The sequence below is a fragment of the Trichosurus vulpecula genome, chromosome 2, assembly GCF_011100635.1.
Source record: "Trichosurus vulpecula isolate mTriVul1 chromosome 2, mTriVul1.pri, whole genome shotgun sequence".
Taxonomy (NCBI): domain Eukaryota; kingdom Metazoa; phylum Chordata; class Mammalia; order Diprotodontia; family Phalangeridae; genus Trichosurus; species Trichosurus vulpecula.
The window spans coordinates 26,359,697-26,375,098 of NC_050574.1; the positions used below are offsets into that span (position 1 = coordinate 26,359,697).

Below are 15,402 nucleotides of genomic sequence, written 5' to 3' on the forward strand. Positions count from 1 at the left end.
AAGAACCATCATTTTAATCGCAGGTTTTTTGGCTTCAAAGTCAGGGCACATTTCTAGACTACATGAGGTTTCTTAACCCTTTTTGGGTCATGGACATCTTTGGCAGAATGGTGAAGCCTGTTATTGTCTTCCTCAGCCCAGCTGAAGGAAATTGTGATTTTGAGGCTAATTCATCTGTTTTTTTTTTAATTTTAAGAATGGAAAGTGTTGTTTAGATCACCATGCCTAAGATGAAGTATAAGACATAAGACCCCCATTCAAGACAGTTAGATGGCACAGTGGAGACCTGAGATCAAATCCAGCTGAAGATCCTAGTTGCATGACACTGGGCAAGTGACAATCTCTGGCAGCCTGTTTCCTCCTCTGTAAAATGGGGATAATAATAGCACCTACCTCACAGGGTTGTTATGAGAATGACATGAGATAATATTTGTGAAAGTGCTTAGCTCAATGTCTGGCACATAGTAGGTACTTACTAAATGCTTGTGCTATTTATTGAAAAATCTAAGGAGGATTGAGCATGAGCAGAGTTTTTTAATCTGAATTTTGCTATGCTAAATCAGTTCTGGGTGCCCATCTATACTTTGCTGCTTTTATCCAAATCAAGACTCTTAAAGCTTTTGAAAATGGAGAGCAATTTCCTCTGAATAACCCCTAGCTAAAAATAGATGGATGGATAGATAGATAGATAGATAGACAGATAATAGGTAGGTAGATATAGATAGATGATAGATATAGATTACTGATAGATAGATAGATAAATGAGTAAATAAACAAAAGACTAGGTGACTAGGTGGCACAGTAGATAGAGCACTGAGCTTGGAATCAGAAAGACTCATCTTCATGAGTTCAGATCTGACTTCAAACATTTACTATCTGTGTGACCTTGGACAAGTCACTTAACCCTGTTTACTTCAGTTTCCTTAACTGTAAAATGAGCTAGAGAAGAAAATGGCAAACTACTCTAGTGTCTTTACCAAGAAAATCCTAAATGAGGTCACTAAGAGAGAGACGTAACTGAAATGGCTGAATACCAAAGAAAGACTTTCCTTCTGAGCAAACACCCAGTAATACAATTAAATTAATTCAGCATTCAGATTTTGTTATCCAATCCTAAAACAGGAAGGGGAAAGAGCCCCTCTAGTTGTTTCACCTGCTAATGATTTCTTTCACCTTTCAATTAAATTTCATCTTGCTCCAACTTACTGGTCTAGCAGTCTTTGCCTTTTATGATTCCACATATACATTCAAAAGGGATATGAAAGACTTCTGGCTAACAAGGACAAATACACTTGAAAAATCATCCCTGGAAAAAGCCTGAGTGACAAGGCAGGGAGGGATCTGGCTTGAGCTGAACCATCTGATCTTTCAGCTGTGGCATGTGGCTAATAAAGTAGTGCGATGTGTCAGCCAAAAAAGCTAATGAGATCTTGGTCTGTGTGAAAAGAGGCCCAGCTTCTAGTAATGAGGAGTGGAGAGTGCCTCTTTCCTAGGTCCTTATCATACCACATTCGTAGTATTGTGTTAAGGTCTAGACACAGCAGTTTAAGAAGGACATTGACAGACTGGAGTATATCCAAAGCAAGGAAGTTGAGATGGTGAAGGGCTTTGACCCCATGCTATATGATGACTGGTCAAAGTTGGGGATGTGTAACCTGAAAAAGATTTGGGAGGAGAGGTTCAGGATAGCTGTGGTGAAGTGTTTCAAGGCCTACCATGTTGGGGGATGATTATACGATCATTGAATTAGAAGTACAAGGGACTATAGGGTCCAACCCACTCATCTTACAGATGGGGAAACTGAGGCTTAGAACATTTTGCTTACTCTTCCTAGCCACTCAGCTAATGAGTCAAAGGTGGGATTTGAACTCAGGTCTTTATGGGTTCTCAGTCAAACAGAACCGAGGAACAAATTGGTAGATGTTTCATGGAAGAAGATTTAAACTTGATGTAAGGAAAAGAAAAAAAAAATAATGATTTGAGCTGTTCAGAAACACAATGGAATGCCTTGGAAAGTGGTGGGTCTCCCCTTGCTGAAAGCCTTCCTTCAAATGGAGGTTGGATGAAATCTTGTTAGGTCTTTTGTGGCAGAATTACTTTAGGGTGCATGTTGGACTAGATAATCAATGAGATCCCTTCCAGCTCTAGCTCTATGAGTATCCTATGAGCCTTCCATCTGGGAACTTCTGTGACTCAGTGGTTCTGATGGGTGGATCTGAAACAGAAAACAACCCTTGAACACTTGCAAAGATGTAAGGAGTTCTCATTGGGATCACCATGGTTTTTAGCACTCTCTGAACAGAATGAGAAGATATAACTGTGAAGAAAAGCACCATGTGTGCTCCATAAGCCTAGAAAGTCTCCAGGCTCCAAATGGGAATGTACACTGTGTTATGGGTGGATGAGCCTCCTGGATGCCTGAAACAGTTGGCTCAAATTCCCCAGAAACATTCAATTCTTTTTTTGTTCAATTTGCAAGGGAAAAACAAAACTTTGTTTTGTTTCTTTTGTGTTTTTTTCCTGTTTCTAGGAAAGTCTGTCATTTGAGGTTTTGAATATGATTGGAGAATGCATCGTCATAAAGAGGAGGTGATTTGTTATGGGAAATTTCTCCATCTGGGCCTAAAAAGTACCTCTGACCTGTTTGACATTCACCTGCTGCCAATATGCATCTGAGGTTTAATCTAAATGACTTGAGTGAATCAGTGCCAATCCAGAATGACTTTCTATGGCATGCTGTTATTGGCTGGTACCATAGAAGCTATCATGCTGTGAGGCAAGGTCAGCAACAAGACCTGGGTGGCCAATGGAGACAGGAAGTCAATGATGAGCCTCAGTACTCCCCACTTTGGACTCCAAACTACTGATCAGCCCAGTAGAGGAAAGGGATATTGGAAAATATTCAGGAATGGTCATCCCAGGGCCTCACTGCGTGGAAAGAAATTTACAAGTGTCTCTTTAGATTGGGGCCATTGAGAAAGTGACCAATTGATGGATGGAGCAGGAATTCAGTGCAACATGAATTGCTCAGAGAGATTCCCACTTGTCACAAATCATTAGCAAGCTGCCAGAATTAATTCCTGGCCAACATGTAAATACTAAGTGTCATCTGCTGTAAATACCTTGGCTACTTCACCAATTCAATTGTTCAAAAAAAAAGTTTCTCTGGACTTCATATCAGGAAGACCTGGGTGCAAATCCCAGCTCAGACTTTGGCTTTTATGATGAATGGAAAACCCCAAGAGACAGAGTTTCTGGCTAATTAATAATCGATTTATTAATTAGGCTAACTAATAATATATTAATGATCAGTGGTTTCTCTTTATAACCAAGCCAAAAAAAAAGACCATGGAGAACCTGAAAACCTTAAATACTTTTGAAAAAGTGAATATTTCTGACAACTGAAAATCAACCCTGATTGGTTGCTATTTAATGAGGAGAGGCTGGAGGTCTTCAGCTCCTCCTGCTGAGAACATGCCTTGATCATGAGACTCAGCCACCTCCAGCTATCTTGACACAAAAGCCCATCTGCATCCAGACCACTCTGGTTGGTTTTCTCCTTTATGAGCTGGGTCACCCTAAATTCTAATGGAGGGTACAAGGAGAGGGACTCTTTTCCCCCGGGTAACAACTCATCTAGACTGGATTCTGTTTACACTTTATACAGAAGCAAGGACTCATAGTTGGATGGGATCCCACCCAATATTGAAGAGCATGTTCCTTGCAAGCTAGGATAAACTCATCAATCAGTCATGTCTTTCAGAGACTGATTTTTTTTTTACAGAACTGGCTCTTAATTGAGAAAATAAAGGAGAAAAGCCTGAAACCCAAACTAATAATTGGCTATTAATATAATAATAAAATAATTTTTTCCCTTTCTAACCATGAGCAAGTAATTTAAATTGACACTCTCTATTTCTTCACCTGTAAAGCAAGAATATTAATAACTGTGGGCTTCTGCAAAGATCAGGTGAGATAAAGGGGAGCAAGCATTTATGAAACCCATATGTCCCAGGCACTGTGCTAAGCACTTTACAGATATCTAGTTGATCCTCCAGTTAAACTAGTTTGTAACATTAAGGTGCTAAATAAATAGGGAGAGTCGTTTTTATTTGGTTTGGTTTTGTTTGTTACAGACCAGTGATTCCATCACTGCAGAGAATCCCCCTAAAGGGAATTCCTTCCCATATTCAGGCCAGCAACTGTTTTTTAGTTTCTAGTTATAAAGAATTGCCCAGGACACTGAGAGGTTGTGAGTTGCCCTTTGGGGTCACATAGACAATAGATGTCATGGGACTTGAGCCTCCTTCTTTCTGACTTTAAAGACCGTCCTTGATTTGTATGTGTTTTGCAGATAGATGATAGACAGACAGACAGACAGACAGACAGATAGATAGATAGATAGATAGATAGATAATAAGTATATGTGTGTGATTTTGTGTGTCTGTCTGCCTGTCTGACTATGGAGAGAGACAGACAGAATAACAGACAGCCAGAGACAAAGAGAGAGACTGACATAGATATAGAGAGAGAAACAGAGAGAGACAGACAGGGTAGGGAGGAAAGGGGAGGAGAAAGGAAGGAAGGGAAGGGGAGGAAAAGAGACAAAGAGAAGAAGCATTTTCTTTTACTAATAAACGATAGAGTGATAAATTCCCTGAGGGTGGGGACAGTTAAGTTTAACATTTGCCTTTTGTATGCCAGGCATTTCATGGTGCCTGGCACATAGTAGTTGCTTCATAAACCCTTGCTCTTTGCTTCATTGCCTTTCAAATTTTACTTCTCATTTTGATCATTACTCCTCCAAGCCATCTGGTGAGAAACTAATCCCAGATTCTTTGAGATCTCTTAATTTTCAGGGCAAATTGATGCTGCGATATTTTAGATAATGAGACTCCTCCACACAGACAACCCATGTTTCGCTACCCATGTCTCCAGACTAGTGTCCACAAAGTTCTCCTGTGACTCATGTCCATTCAAAGGTCCAACTACAGGTCTTAAGCAAGGTGGTTATTAATTTCAATTTGCTTCAGTTATCCTACCAAAATTGATTAGAAGTGTTTTGAGGAAGAAACAATACTCTCTTAGAATCATAGCATCTCAGGTATAAGGAACCTCAAAGAAAACCAAGTCAAACCAATACCTCTGGACAAGAATCTTGTCTACCATAAAAATTCTCCCTGCAACATACCTTGCAAATGATCATCCACCTTTTGGTTGAAGACTTCCTGTGAAGAGGATTATACTTCCTCCCAAGGCAGCCTATTCAATTTCTGCACACTTCTCATAGTTAAAAACCATTTTGTCCCTGGGTTTCCATGATATAGGCCCATACTATGATCCTTCTCAATTTCTTTCATGCCAATTGAATGTCTACTGTAAAATGAGCAAACACTGCTGTTGATGGTGGTCCTTGTGGGTACACAGAGAACTGACGTGACAGTCACTGATGTCTTAGAGAAAAAAATACTGTATGTCCTTTATTTCTCTATCTTCTTGGTAGGAAAATCCCAGAATTACTGAATATTAAAGTTGGAAAGATCTCTGAGCCATCTAGTCCAATTGACAGCTTATATTAATTCTCCCAAAGTGGTTATCAATCCTTCCATGAAGAATTGTAATCCAGGGTGACCTACTACCTCCCAAAGCAGTCCATTCCACCTTTATGTCAGCTCAGAGTATTCAGAAGAGTTTTTTTCTGACATCAAGTCTAAATTAATCCTATTGCAACTAGCACTCCCCTTCTCAATCATTTCTAATTCTTTCTTGTGGGGACAAAGAGAAAAAGTATAATCTCTCTTCTACACAATAACCCTTCAAGCTCTTGAAAACAGTTATCAAAAACCTCTATGTGCCTCTGTCTAAACCTAATAGAATTCCAAGGCTAGAAGGATTTACCAGGGGTGGTGTGCTAAGCCAGGCCTGGCACAATGTATTGTTTTCCTTTGCCTACTTCTTGAGTCGATTGAGACATCAAAAACTAAACTAAACTAAACTAAAGAAAACAAAAGATTTGTCTTGACTGACCTCCGATGATGAACTTTTAATGCAATCTCAGATTCATCCTTGAATCTTCTCTCTCCTTCATGAACCCCATGTTCAACTGCCTGCCAAGTCTTTGAGATGCTACCTGTATAATGGCCTTCACAACCATTGTCTCATCTCCTAGCATATGGCCATCGCCTTAGTTTGAGCTGTTAGGTTTATGAGAATCCCCATTTCCATTCTTTATCTCCTCTCATTTGCTATCTACAGACTGATATTCTGAAAGTATAGCTTAGACCACATCAATTGCCAGATCAAAAAGTTTCAGTGGCTACCTGTTGCTCTTGGGTAAAATAGAAATTCCTCTAATTGCCAGATAAAGCCCTGTACAATCTAGATCCAGTCCTCCTTTCTAGACAGACTTCAAATTGTTTCCCTTCATAAACTCTATTTTCTGGACAAAGTTTTCTGCTCAATGGTTTTGATAAATAAGACTCCAATTTCTATGCTTTGGCAGAGGTAACCCATGCCTGAAAGATGCTCTCTCCTTAACGAGATCCCTTGGAATCCTGAGCTCCCTCATGTACCAACTCAGGGGCCACATCCTATATCGTGCCTGTCATGAAGTGCCTTCTCAAGTTGTTAGGGCTCTTCTACACCCCAGATCCTGGTGGGGTGTAGCATTGACAGCAGCTAAGAGTGGACAGAGGCTCAAAGGTAGAACTCAAAGGCTTTGGCTTGAGAGTGGGATTCCAAAGCCACTTTGTCAGAGGGTGGGGTATAGAGGGTCCTGAAGCTCTGAATGCATTCCCACACCTACTTCCTTCCTGTGGGAGTATTTAGATGGATAGATTGATGGATGGATGGATGGATGGATGGATGGATGGATGGATGGATGGATGGATATGGATATGGATATGGATATATATGTATATACATTTGTGTATACACATACATATATGTACATATGTACATATACATATACACATAAATAATGAATGTTTAGAACAAGTGCCATATCCTGTATAAAACCTTTCCTGAGGAGGTGGAGCCAAGATATCAGAGATAAGCCAGGAAGTTGCCTGAGCTCTCCCTAGTTTCCCTTGGAAACAACATTAAATCAAGCATCTAAAAGAATTCTGGAGCAACAGAATTCATAAAAAGAGTGAACCATTTTTCCAGCCCAAGATAACCTGGCAGGGCTTCGGGAAAGGTCTGTCACACTTGGGTAAAAGGAGAGTACAGCCCAGCACAAGTGATGTCCAGGAAAGCCAGCAGGAGGCTCTTAGCCACAGCACAGATTAGCAACCAGGGCCCCATGGTCAGGGCTGAGCAGGCCACTGGTACAGCAGGCCAGCTGGAAGGCCTCCAGCCCCAGTGAAGCAGGCAAACTGCCAGCCCTGGAACCCAGGGCACAAGAGGCACAACTAGTTCAGGCCACCCTAACACAGTGGGGCAAGCTGCTAGCCCTAGAGGGCCCAGTGCAAAAAGCCAATGAAAAGGCCCCTGGTACCCAATGAAGAAGCCTGGGATAGGGTCCCCTCAGAAGTAGAGCTCAGCTTTTAAAAAATGAGAAAAAAACCCAAACAAACAAAAGAGCCCTGAACATAGAAAGTTACAATGGGGACAGGGAAGATCAAAACACAAACTCAGAGGAGGACAATAATATCAAAATGCCTACATGGGAAGCCTCAAAGGGGAATATAAATTTGTCTCAAGCCCAAAAAGTCCTCTTGGAAGAGTTCAAAAAAGATTTTCAAAAATCAAGAGACATAGAAGAAAAAATTGGGAAAAGAAATGAGAGTTATGCAAGAGAAGTATGACAAAAGAATGAACAGCTTGGAAAAGGAAGCATAAAAACTGACTGAAGAAAACAACTCCTTAAAAAATAGAACTGAAAAAATGGGGGGAGGGAGGGAGGAACCACTGAAGAAAACAACTCTTTAAAAAGTAGAATTGACCAAATGGAAAAGGAAGTATGAAAGCAAACTAAAGAAAATAATTCCTTAAAAATTAGAATTGTGCAAGTGAAAGCTAATGACTCTATGATCAAGAATCAGTCAAACAAAATCAAAAGAATCAAAAAATAGAAGAAAATGTAACATATCTCATTGCAAAAACAACTGACCTATAAAATAGATACAGGACATACAATTTAAGAAAGATGATGATGAAGCTCATTTTTTTGATCATGGCTTTCAGGTAATCCAATAATTTTTAATTTTTCTTTCATGAATCTCTTTTCCAGGTCAGTTCTTTTTCAAATGAAATATTGCACATTTTGTTTTATTGGTTCTGGATTTCTCAAAAATTCATCAGCTTCCATTTTCTCGATTCTAATTTTTAAGGAATTATTTTCTTCAGTGAGTTTTTGTACCTCATTTTACATTTAGCCAATTGTACTTTTCAAGGATTTTTTTTTTCCTTCAGTGAATTTTTGTGCTTCTTTTCTATTTGGCCAATTATGCTTTTTAAAACATTCTTCTCCTCACTGGCTTTTTGGACCCCTTTTACCATTTGGTCTAGTCTGTTTTTTGAGATGTTATTTTCTTCTGTATTTTCTTTTTGTGCTTCCTTTATTAAGCTGTGGAATCATTTTTTTCATGATTTCCTTGCATCACTGTCATTTCTCTTCCCAATTTTTCTTCTGCCTCTCTTACTTGATCTTCAAAATCTTTTTGAGTTCTTCCCTGGCAGGAACTTCTGTCAAGGGACTTCTCTATCACAATCTCAATCAGCTTCATCAATCATTTCCTGCAGTTTGTCATCAGTGAGGTTTTCCCCTAGCTCTCTGGCCACATGTTTTAAGTTCTTGAAGCAGATTTTTCTGGTTTCATCATGATCAAAGTCTGAAAGCCTTTAGAATTTCTTCTTGGGTATCCTTTTCAGCCATTTTTGGAGTCATCATAGCCCAGAAGTCATTTAAACTGATTTTCCCCATCCCCTCCTTGTCAGTTTCAGATGCCCTTTTCTTAATCTCTTCTTTCTTGGGTTCGAAACCCAGAGCTCTCATGGCCACCCAGAGATCCTTAATATCTATTGTCCCTGTTCCATCTATATCAAAGAGACCAAAGGTCTCTCTCATTTCTTGTTTCTGCTCCTCTGTGAGTTCAGGTTTGGGTCCCATCTTTTTTCTTCGGGGAGGGGATGGGGCCCAGTTTTGACTTCTTGATGCCTAGGCTCTTGACTGGCTAATATGGAGACATCCTCCCGGCCTATTTCTTGACTTTTAATGCTTTGTTAGAGCAGGGCTCTGCAACCAGGGTGGAGAGCACACTGCCCCAAGCTTCAGTGGTTTTGTGCAGCTGTTTGCAGAGATACTTCTAAGGTCCTATAAGTTTTCAGTTTTTTCCAATGTTGTATGATATAAGGAGAAATGTGTTTACTCCTGGCCTGTGCTCTCATCTGTGACAACCACAAGCAATCTTTTCTGCCCTGGAACTATGAGGAGATTCCCCCCTTTACTGTGGCCACAAGCTCTTGTATGTTAGTGCTTCTTCTTACTCCAGGACGGCCACCCAGGACTGTGACCCAGATCAGAGTATAGGCAAAGCAACACAGTCCTGCCTTCATGCTAGTAAAGAGACTCCTGAAATCTTCGGACCAGTTGTTTGACTTCCTTATCATATGTGGCCTGAGAGCTCTGGAAGCAACTGCCGCCACTGCTAATTTAACAGTGCCCAACGCCTGCTCCCAGTTTTCTGGGGCAGGGGCTGTGCTGGTGTGGCTTGTGCAGGACTGTGTTTTACTCTCATCCAGGTGTGACAGACCTTTCCTGCTGACCTTTGAAGTTGTATTTGTCTGGAAAAGTATTTCACCCTGTCCTTTTGTGGGTTCTGCTGCTCTAAGAGTTGTTTTACAGCATTATTTAAAGATATGTTCAGAGGGGTTTGGGGGAGAGCTCAGGTGAGTCACTGCTTTTTTTCTGCCATCTTCGCTCTGTCCCACCCTCCAGAATTAGATAAATCTAACCACAAAATAAACAAGAAAGAACTTAAGGAGGTGAATAGAACTCTAGAAAAATTTAAATATGATAGACCTCTGGGGGAAATAAAAAAACAAATGGTGATAAAAAGGAATATAACTTTTTTTTTTCCTCAGTGGTATAAAGCACCTACATAAAAATAGATGATGTATTAGGGCATAAAACCCTCATGATCAAATAAAAAAAAACCAAAAATATTAAATGCATCCTTTTCAAATCATAATTCAATAAAATTTACATGTAATTGCATTGGCAATCAAAATGGGCTCTTAGCACTCAGTTCAACTAGGTGCCCTTGAAGAGTTTGGCCTTTGTGTCCTTAATTGGATTGGGAGTCCTTGGTGACCTCTTTGCCTCAGGGGAGGCCCTAGTTTGCATGGGTTTGAGGGGCATGTTTGGGACATCAGAGGCTTTTAGATCACGTGGGTTTCAGTCACCTCCTTGTGATGATTTTAGGTCACGTGGGTGAGTCGCATCTGTGATTCATCCTTGACCCTGAAAAAGATATAAAACTAGGGGTTGGCTTTCTATTTTTTGGAGCTCTTACCCACAGCTGTGGTGGCACGCATGACTCTGGACTAGCCCTTGTTATGAGCTCCTGGGCAGAACCTAGATATTGGTAACTATAAATTGTATTTGGTCTGTCTGTCAATGCTTGTAATTTGTTTCTATTTGTTCTGAAGTTCAGGGTGCTGGCTTTTTCCCCTGAACTAAGCGAATGATATTTTTATGCTGGATTAAAGTAAGTTTGTTAACCCCCTAACATTGCTTTCCTTAGTAAAGCAGATCAAAAGAACCTGGGCTTTTGCAGGGTGCTGGTAGCATGCTTGTTGTTGGGCTTGTGTTGGTCTTTCACCCCCACAACAGCTGCTAGCCAGATTGTTGAAACAGTAATAAAGAGCCACGGAAGATAGACTAAAAATTAATTGAAAACTAAATGCTCTAATCCTAAAGAATGTATGGGTCAAACAAAAAATCAGAAATAAGAATTTCATCAAAGAGAATGACAATAGAGACAATATACCAAAATTTATGGGATGCAGCTAAAGCATGAATAAAATAGAGAAAGAGCAAGTCAAAGAATTGGGCATGGAATTAGAAAAATCTAGAAGAAGAACCAATTAGAAATCCATAATTAATCATCAAATTAGAAATTCTGCAAATCCAAGGAGAGATTAAAAAAGTGAAAGTAAGAATACTACATAAAACTTAGAGCTGGTTTTATTAAAAAACAATTAAATAGATAAACTTTCGGTTAATTTTATTTTTATAAAGGACTAAACCAACTTAGCAGTATCAAAAAATGAAAAGGGTGAATTCACCACCAATGAGGAGGAAATTAAAGCATTTAATTAAAACATTAAATAAAACATTTAGGAGCTATTTTGCCAAGCAATATGCCAACAAAACTGACAATTTACATGGATGATTACAAAAATATAAATTGTCCAGACTAATAAAGGAGGAAATAAAATATTTAAATAATGACATTTAGCAAGCCATCAATGAACTCTCTGAAACTGAACAAGCCATCAAAGAATCCCCAGCACCACTTGGATTTACAAGTGAATTCCATCAAACATTAAAAAATCATAATACTATAAAAACTATTTGAAAAATAGGTGAAGAAGTCCTACGAAATTTCTTTTATGACACAAATATTATGCTGATAACTAAACAAGGAAGTTCCAAAAAAAAGAAAATTATAGATTAATTTCCCTGATGAATATTGATACAAAAAATTAAATAGCATATTACCAAAGAGATTATTACCAGGATAGTAGTCTATGATCAGGGGGGATTGATATTGAGAATGCAGGGCTTGTTAAATCTTAGGAAAACTATCACAATAATTTACCTTATCAATAACAAAATCAACAGAAATCATATGATTATCTCAATAGATGCAGAAAAAGCTTTTGACAAAATACAGCACCCATTCCTATTAAAAAAAAAAACCTAAAGAACATAGGAATAAATGGAGCTTTCCTTCAAATGATAAGTAGTATCTATCTAAAAGTATCAGTAAACATTATCTGTAATAGGGATAAAGTAGAAGCCTTCCCAACAAGAGCAGGGGTGAAAAAGAATGACCATTATCACCACTATTATTCTATATTGTACTAGAAATGTGAGCTATAGCAATAAGAGAGAGAAAATGGAAGGAATCAGAATAGGCAATAAGGAAACAAAACTATCCCATTTTGCAGACGATATGATGATATACTTAGAGAATCCTATCAACTAAACTACAAAAAAAAAAAACTACTTGAAATAGTTAACAACTTTATCAAAGTTGCAGAATATAAAAAAACCCTCAAAGATCATCAGCATTTTTATATGCTACCAACAAAGCTTAGCAGCAAGAGATAGAAAGAGAAATTCCATTTATTTTACTCTAGGTGGGGTGGAGCCAAGATGGCAGCTAGAAAGCAAGGACTTGCTTAAGCTGTCCCCCAAATCCCTCCAAACACCTGTAAAAATGGCTCTGAACAAATTCCAGAGCTGCAGAACCCACAAAATAGCAGAGGGAAGCAGGTCTCTAGCCCAGGATGGCCTGGATGTTTGCTGGGAAGGGTCTATCACACAGTGCTGGGAGCAGAGCGTAGACCAGCATGGGCTGCACCAGGACAGAACAGACTGGGAGTCCACCATAGAAGGCCTTAGGGCCATGAATCATTGAGCTGTGGCAGTTACCAGACTTCTTAACCCACAAACACCAAAGATCACGGAGAAGGTTAGTGGGTAAACTGCTATATCCAGCTAGAGAGAGGCCCAGCCACTAGCCCTGGGGGTGGTGGAGGTGGTGCCACAGTGGACCTGCAGCATCAGCAGCTTCAGGAATCCCTGGCTCACACTGTGGGAGGAATCAAGCAGCAGACCAGAGCAAGAGTACTGGGCTTGCTTTGCCCTGCTTGGATCTGGGTTGCAATTCTGGTTAGTGGTTCTTGGGGAGGAGGAGCACTGCTGTGGCAGAGCTTGTGGTGATAGTGGAGTAGAAGTAGCTCTAAAAACAGCAGTGCAGCGCCTAAAGCTTGACACAAAGCACTCTCTACTCTAAAAGCAGTCATATGCTGACAAAAAGCTCAAAAATCAAGTCGTTGGCTGGGAACATGGCCAGGCAGGGAAAAGGATGCAGACTCAGACTCAGACTCAGATTCTAAAATCTTTTTTGTGGTGATGAAGAAGATCAAAACGTACAGCCGGAAGAAGTCAAAAAAGTCAAAGAGCCTTCATCAAAAGCCTCCAAGAAATATATGAATTGGTCTCAGGCCATAGAAGAGCTCAAAAAGGATTTGGAAAAGCAAGTAAGATAAGTAGAGGAATAATTGGGAAGAGGAATGAGAGTGATGCAAGAAAACCATAAAAAATAAGTCAACAACTTGCTAAAGGCTACCCCACAAAATACTGAAGAAAATAACACCTTAAAAATAGACTAACTCAAATGGCAAAAGAGCTCCAAAAAGCCAATGAGGAGAAGAATTTGTTGAAAGGCAGAATTAGCCAAATGGAAAAGGTGGTCCAAAAGACCACTGAAGAGAATACCACCTTAAAAATTAGATTGGAGCAAGTAGAAGTTAGTGACTTTATGAGAATTCAAGATATTATAAAACAGAACCAAAGGAATGACAAAATGGAAGACAATGTGAAATATCTCATGGAAAAACCATTGACCTGGAAAATAGATCCAGGAGAGATCATTTAAAAATTATTGGAGTACTTGAAAGCCATGATCAAAAAAAGAGCCTAGGTATAATCTTTCAAGAAATTATCAAGGAAAACTGCCCTGATATTCTAGAACCAGAGGGTAAAGTAAAAGTTGAAAGAATCTACTGATTGCCTCCTGAAAAAGATCCCAAAAGAAAACTCCTAGGAATATTGTCGCCAAATTCCAGAATTCCCAGGTTAAGGAGAAAATGATGCAAGCAGCCAGAAAGAAACAATTTGAGTATTGTTGAAAGACAATCAGCATATCACAAGATCTAGCAGCTTCTACATTAAGGGATTGAAAGACTTGGAATTTGATATGCCAGAGGTCAATGGAGCTAGGATTAAAACCAAGAATCACCTACCCAGCATAACTGAGTATCATGCTCCAAGGCAAAATATGGATTTTCAATAAAACAGAGGACTTTCAAGCTTTCTCAGAGAAAAGACCAGAGCTGAATAGAAAATTTGACTTTCAAACACAAGAATCAAGAGAAGCATGAAAAGGTAAACAGGAAAGAGAAATCATAAAGGACTTATTAAAGTTGAACTGGTTTGTTTACATTCCTACATGGAAGATGATGTGTGTAATTCATGAGACCTTTCTCAGTATTAGGGTAGTTGAAGGGAATATACATATAAATAGACAGAGGGCACAATGTGAGTTGAATATGAAGGGATGACATCTAAAAAAATAAAATAAAAGTAAGGTATGAGAGAGGAATATATTGAGAAAGGGAGAAATGGAGAGAAAGAATGGGGTAAATTACTGCACATAAAAGTGGCAAGAAAAAGCAGTTCTGTTGGAAGTGAAGAGGGAGCAGGTTGAGGGGGAATCAGTGAATCTTGCTCTCATTGGAATTTGACCTGAGGAGGGAATAACATAGACACTCAATCCGGTATTTTACCCCACAGGAAAGTAGGGGGAAGGGGATAAAAAGGGGGGATGATAGAAGGGAGGGCAGGTAGGGGGAGGAGGTAATCAAAAGGAAACATTTTTGAAAAGGGACAGGGTCAAGGGAGAAAATTGAATAAAGGGGCACAGGATAGGATGGAGGGAAATATAGTTAGTCTTTCACAACATGAGTATTGTGAAAGTGTTTTACATAATGATACATATGTGGCCTATGTTGAATTGCTTGCCTTCTTAGAGAGAGTGGGTGGGAAGTGAAGAGGGGAGAAAATTTGGAACTCAAAGTTTTGAAAGCAGATGCTCAAAAAAAAGTTGTTTTTGCGTGCAACTGAGAAATAAGACATATAGGTAATTGGGCATAGAAATCTATCCTGCCCTGCAAAAAAGTAAGGGGAAAAGGGATGGGAGGGGAGTGGGGTGACAGAAGGGAGGGCTGACTGAGGAACAGGGCAATCAGAATATATGCCATCTTGGAGTGGGGGGGAAGGTAGAAATGGGGAGAAAATTTGTAATTCAAAACCTTGTGGAAATCAATGTTGAAAGCTAAAATATTAAATAAGAAAATAATTGTTAAAATAACTCTAGCTGATATAAACTATTTGGGAGTCTATTTGCCAAGACAAACCCAGGAACTATATGAACGTAATTACAAAATACTTCTCACACAAATAAAGTCACACCTAAACAACTGGATAAAATATAAATTGCTCATGGGTAGCCTGAGCTAATATAATAAAAACAACAATTCTACCTAAATTATATATTCAATGCCATATCAATCAAAGTACCCAAAATTATTTTGGAGAGATAG

The 15,402-nt window shown here is 39.3% G+C and overlaps 1 pseudogene; it reads right to left on the reverse strand.

Moving 5' to 3' along the window:
- Positions 1 to 8,715: 8,715 nt before the first annotated feature.
- Positions 8,716 to 9,112, reverse strand: LOC118838094 (annotated as a pseudogene).
- Positions 9,113 to 15,402: the final 6,290 nt, after the last annotated feature.